Source organism: Trichosurus vulpecula, chromosome 8 (genome assembly GCF_011100635.1).
Source record: "Trichosurus vulpecula isolate mTriVul1 chromosome 8, mTriVul1.pri, whole genome shotgun sequence".
Taxonomy (NCBI): domain Eukaryota; kingdom Metazoa; phylum Chordata; class Mammalia; order Diprotodontia; family Phalangeridae; genus Trichosurus; species Trichosurus vulpecula.
Genome location: NC_050580.1, coordinates 260,197,791 through 260,206,288, shown reverse-complemented (window position 1 = coordinate 260,206,288; position 8,498 = coordinate 260,197,791). Strand labels below are relative to the sequence as shown.

Here is an 8,498-nt window from a genome sequence, read left to right as displayed (position 1 = left end):
AGATCATGTAATACTTCTATTGATACTTATATGGTGTTGAATTATAGAGCACCATAATTTCAGAAAGACCAAATTGGCAGAAAGCTACCAGGCAATGGAGATACACATGGTGGGTACAAGTATCTGGCAAGCTGCTTCTAAGACTGAATTGTACAGGAAAAGTGGTTTCAAAGGGATGCCACCACGCACCATCATGGATATATATAACCAAAAAGGAGGCAAGCTAAGTATGTAATGAGAAAGATATTAAAAGAAGTATAAGTAGATTTCCAGCACATCTGGGTCCTCTACAGAGGATTTACAGAAAGGCATAGACCACGAACTAAAAAAAAAATTAAGAATCCTCATTAGCACAATATCGCATTCTGATTCCAGTTCCCTAGTGAAAAAATGTGCTACGATGAGATGGATGCTTCAAGTACAGAATAAGACATATTTTCAGATGTGGACAAAGTAGAGATTTGTTTTGCTTTACTATCCATATCTGATACAAAGATTATTGTTATTTTTTTTAATTTGGAGGGAAGGATTTCATGAGAAGAGGGGAAATTAGCCATAGTTACTAAAGTGAGGGGGGAAAAACGCAAATCAAGACAGGAGGGTCATTGGAGCATTTTTAAATGTATAGAAGAGGACAAAAGAAATGCCAGTAGGAAATAAAAGCAATCCAAACAATTTTAAATGACATATAGAATGCTGAACCTGTGCAAAGGTCCAGGTCCTCTCCCCCTAACCTTGTGGGGCCACTGGTTTATGCTAAGCCAAGGGACGGGTCCTATTTGGCAGGATTTTGTTGCTGCTATTCAGTTGTGTTAGACTCTTCACGAGCCCCATTTTGGGGTTTTCTTCAACAGCTTTACGACACATGGTACAAATACTACCCTTTACCTAATTAATGTAATTGTTGCTTGTGGTTAAGGAAATATTTTTTTCAGAGGGTTATTTAATCATTTCAGTCATGTCTGACTCTTTGTGACCCCATTTGCAGTTTTCTTGGCAAAGATATTGGAGTGGTTTGTCATTTCCTTCTCCAGATCATTTTGCATATGAGGAACTGAGGCAAATAGGGTTAAGTGACTAGCCCAGGGGCCACATGGCTAGTAAGTGTCAGAGGTTGGATTTGAACTCATGAGGAAGAGTCTTCCTGATTCCAAGCCCAGTGCTCTATCCACTGAGCACTATTTGTTAGGATAGGGTTTGTTAACATTATCAAGAATAAGGCCTGTTTCAAGAGGTACAAAGTCCAATTGATACCAGGAGAGTTGTGTTTGTCCTTTGTTTTCAGAGGATCATGACATCAGGGAAATGGTGACATGACTTGCAGTTGACGTTGATCTGAGTGAGAGAGGGCTATGCAAGGTCACCAGACTCACTCTCTCCTCCACAGCCATCTGGATCTAGTGACCAGATATTCATCAGGATGACTAGAGATGACCCAGGATGCAATGGGAGACCCTTGACCCTTTAGGCTAAGGCCTTTTCATGTACGCTTAGAGTGTGGTAATGCCCATTCAACAAATAGGCCTCTCTTAGAAGTGCAGCAGATAATGACAAAATGAATGTACTAAACATGACAGAAGCTGTGAATTAGAAAGTAGTATGAAAAAAAACACTGGATAAAGTAGTTTGAGACCCTATTGTGACAAACTATTTAATGATTACTGTGAAGTTTGGACTTCATTAATTGGAGCCACAGTAAACAGCAGAGGGATGCATGGTAGATTGGAAGGAGTTAACATAGGGTTCAAAAGAAGAGAAGCTATAGATGATGCCAATAATTCAAGCTTAGATGACTCCAAGAGCAATAGTACTTAGAAATGGTGATAAATGGGAATAGTATTGGCTAGTTTACATATATAAAGGTTATGCTACTGATTCAATATTGGTAGAGCATGAAATTTTGTTTTTTCTAATAATGGTAATAAATTTACACAGATCCTTTTCTACGTGGCCTTTTCACGATCTTCAATCTCCCTGACTTCTCTGCAACATCTGACACTGCTGAGAGAGAGAGAGAGAGAGAGAGAGAGAGAGAGAGAGAGACAGAGACAGAGAGACAGAGAGACAGAGAGACACAGAGGGACAGAGAGAGACAGAGAGAGAGAGACAGAGAGAGAGAGAGAGAGAGAGAGAGAGAGAGAGAGAGAGAGAGAGATTATTAAGATTATTACATGTCAAAATGCTTAGTAATCCAGGACAAAATAAATATAACACACCAGAATATAGAATGATAGTCTGAGTCACCAATAGAGATATCATCTGCCAAATAGCTTATGCTCATTAGAAAGGAATAAGATGATCTATGCCAAAGTCCTATGTGAAGGTTGGCCTGACAAATCACACAGACCTGCTGCTGGCCCTCAGGCTTCTTAGCCTATTTGACATAAACAAGATCTGTGGAGGTCAGGTGGAAATGACTGGAGATGAGTGCAAAGTGGAAAGTATTGATGGTCAGCCTGGTGTTGACTTGCTACCTGGATGTAGGCCTTGTCAGAAATACCACTGAAAATATAGTCTTTGAGGGTCCATAAGGGAGCTGTAGTAGACAGTGGTCTTTCTATTCTTCACTGTATCAGACACTAGCCTGGTTATAATTAAAAAAGCGAATTCAGTGTTGAAGTATACCATAAGTACATTATGGGCCCAAATGTTGTGAATTATATGCATTATCTAACGGGAGATGACTATCTCCTAAAAACAATTTTCACAGTACATAAAAAACAATATAGTTCCCGACGTGATGGACATGTACAAGAAAGCTCATGCTGATACATGAGAGAATCAAGTCTATGAAAAGAAACCTAAAAGGGAAATTAAAAAGAAAAGATGGAAACAACTTAATATGTCCCTTATCTGGAAAAAAGAACAAGTTGCTCAGTAGACAAGCTTCCTTAGAGTCCAGGAGTATGCAGCTGATATCTAAAACCAAACGAAGATAATAAATATATTGAGCCAGTTAAAAAGGAAAGAAAGAAAGGGAGAAAAGGGAAAAGAGAAAGAACGAAAAGAAAAGAAAGAAAAAATGTTGAATTTGTTTTATCCTTCGATGGAGACACAAGCTGTATTTTGACAGATTAATAACCTCCACAAATAATCCTCTTTTTCTGTTCTGATTTGTATATAGAAATGCACATCTTATTTTTTTTTAATTTACCACCACAAAGAGAGTTGTTATAAGTATTTTCGAATATATTTTTTTTCCTTTCATCCTGATCACCTTGGGAAACAGACCTACTAATGGTATTGCTGGGTTAAAAGTTATACACAGCTTTATAACTCTTTGGCCATAATTCCAGATTGATCTCCAAAATCATTGGATCACTTCACAGTTCCATCAACAGCGTATAATGTCCCAATTTTTCCACATCTCCTCCAACATTTGTCATTTTCCCCTTCTATCATTTTAGTCATTCTGACAGGTGTGAGATGATGTCTTAAAATTGTTTTAATTTGCATTTCTCTAATCAATAATGATTTAGAGCATACAACTCACAACATTTGGTCCCATAATGTGCTTATGATGTACTTCAACACTGAAATTGCTTCTAGATTATTCCTGTTACAAATAATGCTTGCTGATGGTTTTAGGTAGATGTTTCCTATCATTTAAAGAGGAAAAATCCACTTATACCTATGCTTTCAAGTGTTCTTAATAGGAATAAATATTGTATTTTGTCAAAAGCTTTTTCTGTATCTATTGATATATTCATACTAATTTATTACTTTTATTATTGACATAATCAATTATGTTAATAATTTTCCTTAGGTTAAATCATCCCTGCATACCTAGTATAAATTCCACTTGATCACAATATATAATCTTTGTGATATATTGTTTTCGTCTCCAGGCCAGTATTTTATTTAGAATTTTTGCATCCATATACATTAGTGAAGTTGGTCTATAGTTTTCTTTGTTTTTGCTTTTCTGGGTTTAGGTGTCAGCACCACATTTGTTTTATAAAAGGAGTTTGGTAGGGCTCCTTCCTTGCCCATCATTAAAAATAATTTATTTGTTATTGGAATTAGTTGATCTTTAAATGTGTGGTAGAATTCACAATCTTTTTTTAACCAATGATTTATCTATTTTATTAATTTTGTCATAAAACCAATGTCTAGTTTTATTTATTAATTTAATGGTTTTCTTGCATTCAATTTTTATTAATCTCACCCTTAATTTTTAGGATTCCTAATTTGGGGTTTAATTGAGGATTTTTAATTTTCTCTTTTTCTAGTTTTTTTTTTAATTGCATACCTAATTCACTGGTTTGCTCTTTCTCTATTTTTTTGATGTAAGCATTTAGATATATAAATTTTTGTCTGATTACTGCTTTTGCTGCATTCCATAGGTTTTGACATGTTGTTTCAGTATTACCATTCTTTTTAATGAAATTATTTATTATTTCTGTTGCTTTGTTCTTTAACACACTCATTATTTAAGATTAGATTATTTAGTCGCCAATTAATTTTTAATCTATGTTTCCATGGTCCCTTATTAAATATAATTTTACTGCATTTTGATTTGAAAAGGATGTATTTAATGTTTCTTCTTTTCTGCATTCAACTATAAAGTTTTTATGCCCTAATATATAGTGAAATGTTCATCTTATTTGGAATTTGTTAAAAACAGAATTAAAAAAATAAATTAAAATAACTTAAAAGGGCATAGGCCAGAATGACATAGGATAAAAAGGTACAGAGAAATGTGGAGGTATATTACGGGCTTAAGTATTATGCCATGTATTCATATAGCCATTGTTTCCAAATACCAAGAGCTGCTTTAAAGCATTTTCAAAGAGTCTGTATTAACTACCTATTTGCCTCTAGTCACTAAGGTTAAATCCACCTGATCCTAGGTCACTTCCATTCTATTCAGCAATATCTGTTAACTATCTACTACGTACAGAGCACAATTAGATATTATGACAGATGCAAAATTTAGATAATATATAGTCCTTGCCTTCATGTAGCTTACAGAATAGTACAAAGACAATATAAAGATAGACTATATTATAGAATACGGAATTACAAGTACATTACAGAGATTCAAAATAAAAGTGTTACTTGAGGTTTGGGGATTGGGGCAATTACTGACAGAAGATGGGATCAAGGAAGAGTTCCTGTAAGGAAGTGGCTTTGTAGTTAGATGTTAAAGAAGGAAGAACAATATTCTAGGTAGAAGGAACAACATTAGCAAATGTATAGAAGTAGGAAAGAGTAGGATGGACTCAGGAGACACAGAAAAATACAGTTTGCTTAGAGGATTTATTTAGTGCTTTGAGAAGAATAATAAGAAATATGTCTGGAAATATGCCAGTCACTTAGCATTTATTAAATGCCTACTATGTGCCGGGCACAGTGTTAAGCACTGGTAATACAAAAAAAGGCAAAAAAAATAGTTCCTATTCTCAGGGAGCTTACAGTATAATGGGTTATGAGGATGGTTCATTATGCCAGAGACCTGAATGTCAGCCCAAGTCACCTGAATGTTATTCTATAGGCCCACACAGAGCCACCAAGTTTATAAGCAGAGGGGGGACATTCTCAAATCCATATGTGATAAAAGTTATTCTGGCAGTGTTATGAATGATGGACTGGGAAGAGGGGAGAAAGAATAGAGGTGGGAAGACTTGTTAAGAGGCTATTACAGTAGTCAAACAAGATGATAAATAAGGCCTGTACCCTAGTGGTGACAAAAGTTATAGGAAAGAGAGACTAGAGGCTAGAGATGTCTTGGAGGTAGAATCAGCAATATCTCTTATCTGATTGGATATGAGAGATGGAGAGTAGTAAAGTGTTAAAGATAACTCCATGATTTTGAAAATAGGAGACTGGGTAGATGATGACTCCAGGAACAGAAGAGTGAATTTAGAGGGAAGAGCAGGTTTAGAGAAAGAGAGTGAGTTTGGCTTTAGAAATGTAGCATTAAAGGTGATGGCAGGATATCCAAGCGGTGATATCCTATAGATAATTAGAGATATGTCTGGGGCTTTAAAAGAGAGGTCAGCACTTTAGATATAGATGTAAGAGTCATCTGAATAAAGGTGATATTTGGAGCAATGGGAGTGAATCAGGGGTGAGAAATGTTTAAATATTTTTGGAGTACAAAAAATATGACAGTATTTTCTGTCAAAACTATTCAAACATTTTAAGAATTTAGTGATCACACACACACATACAACTCTCTCTCTCTCTCTCTTTTTATATTTAAACATTTCACAGTTGTCATATGACTCATTCACATATTATAATATATGTATATATATAAACTTGATGCTGACATCATGTAAATATCAAAGAAATCTGTGTACCATATTTTAAAACCAATTTACATAGCATGTGTAAACAAATAAGCTTTGAACTAAATTTCAATTAACTTTTTAATATTAATATTAAATTGACATTAACTCTAATTTATGCAACTACTTATCAGGAAAGCTTCGATTTACTTTGTGGGTTAAACCACATTTGCCCTTTTAGAATGCACAAAAGAATTTTAAAAGGGAATATATGAAATACATTACTGCTTGCTCATAACAACAGGTGAAGCTCATTTTCACATTTTCATTCAGTGATATTTGTGATTATGTAAATTATCTGGAATACATTTTTAAAACATCTCTATGTATCTAAAGACATCAGACACTGAAATATTTTAAAACTGCCTAGATGATTTTTCTAGAACTGAAAAGTTTACATAGATGTAGATCTTCTGAATGTCACTTAAAAAAAGAGTTGCTGAATCAATGTTTGCACATTTGTTCACAACAACGCAGAAATATGAATAATAATAATAAATAGTTAACATTACATGGTGGTAATCAGGGAAGGATTTTTGCTGTTCTTCTCTAAAGTGTCTTTAATGAGTCTGGCCTTTGAATGGGGCAGGTAAAGTGGGATCTTTTTTGTCTTGGAGTGTTACTCAGCACTAAGACAATGGGGAGTCATTAATTGGAAACAATGTATATAGTGGTACTAGTGATGAACTAACTTTCCCACACCATGACTGGTGAGCCTCTAGGCCTTAGGGTCCTGAACAGGGTGTATGTACTGGAAGGTTAGCATTTCACTTTTGGGGGTACACTCATTGAAAGAGTGATGACACTCCGAGCAAGCCATTGAAACAGTGCCACCCCCCAGCTCTGATAGAAAACCCAGATGGTATATGTATGTTTAATTAAACTGAGATTGTTAACCCCCTAAAGTTGCTTTCCTTAGAAAAGCAGATCAAAGAACCTGTGCTGGCAGCCCTTCCTGTGTGCTGGTGCTGTTGTTCTTACACAGTCACAGTAGCTGCTACCAACATTGCTGTTACACATTTATATAGCACTTACCATGTGCCAGGCACTATGCTAAGTGTGCTACAAGTTTGATTCTCCATTGTACCCATGCATCTCTTCAGTGCGCACTGTCTATTCATGATATCTAGCATCTCTACACACACACACACACACACACACACACACACACACACATACACACACACACATACACACCTATATATAGATTAATTCAATGAACTAGCCATTGAACTTCACCATTGTCATCATCTAACAAGTATACATTTTTATCTACTTTTGTAAAGCCAATCAGTAAGTGAAAAATCTTTCCTGCCCATTGAATAGGCTTCACGTGGGGCTCAACAAAGGGAGGTCTGATTAGACACAGGCCCACACCCTTTCACTAATTAGGTTGGAGGACCCAGGCTAGTTAGCAAACTAGTTTGGTAGTTTGAGAGAGGTGTGAAGCCCTCAGGGCCTTAAGGGGAGCTGCTAAGACCAGAGCCGAAGGTATGTGCCTGAGTTCTAGTCAAACAGATGACATCTAAGGATTGTATAAAAAGAGAGAACAGAAGTCGGAGCAGAGCAGAAACTGAGGACTGAGGACTGAGAGTGGAACTGGACACAATGGAGCTGGAAGCAGCAGAGGGGAGAGCAGCAGGATTCAGAAGCCAATGACTAGCTTCCAGAGTGTGCACAGCAGAGAGTGCTGAACACAAAAGGGAGTTGGAACTCGGAGTCAGAGGAGCTGCATGAGAGAGTACTGAGCAGGGAGTTAGGATTCATGAGTGATCTTATAGGAGGGCCCTAGCATCGAGGGGAAGCACAAGTATGGCTTGGTTTCCTGCTATAATATTTTATTATAATCTCCTATATAGTGAGGTGGGCTTATCGGTTTTGGAATACTATTGCCACAATATCAAATTGGGGACATTGGTCCTTGAGTCTGATCCTTTGGAGTCTAAATAAATGTTGTACTTCCTCTGCCTTCCACCTAGAGAATTCCTTATACTTTTCAATTCAGAACCATTAAGGCATGCCCATGGTCCTCTCCGAGGTCATGAATTTTTGCCTTCCAGATATAACTTTGTTTTTCCAATGTGGATGACATCCACATTAATATAGACCATCCTGATAAATATTTTATACAGATAAAAGGGGTGGCACATAAGTTAGTAGTTGTTGATATAACCAAGAGTTTACTTTTTTTGGTAATAATCC

General features: G+C 36.3%; 1 pseudogene; it reads left to right on the top strand.

Moving 5' to 3' along the window:
• Nucleotides 1–2,165: 2,165 nt before the first annotated feature.
• On the top strand, nucleotides 2,166–2,881 carry LOC118829920 (annotated as a pseudogene).
• The last annotated feature ends 5,617 nt before the right edge of the window (nucleotides 2,882–8,498 follow it).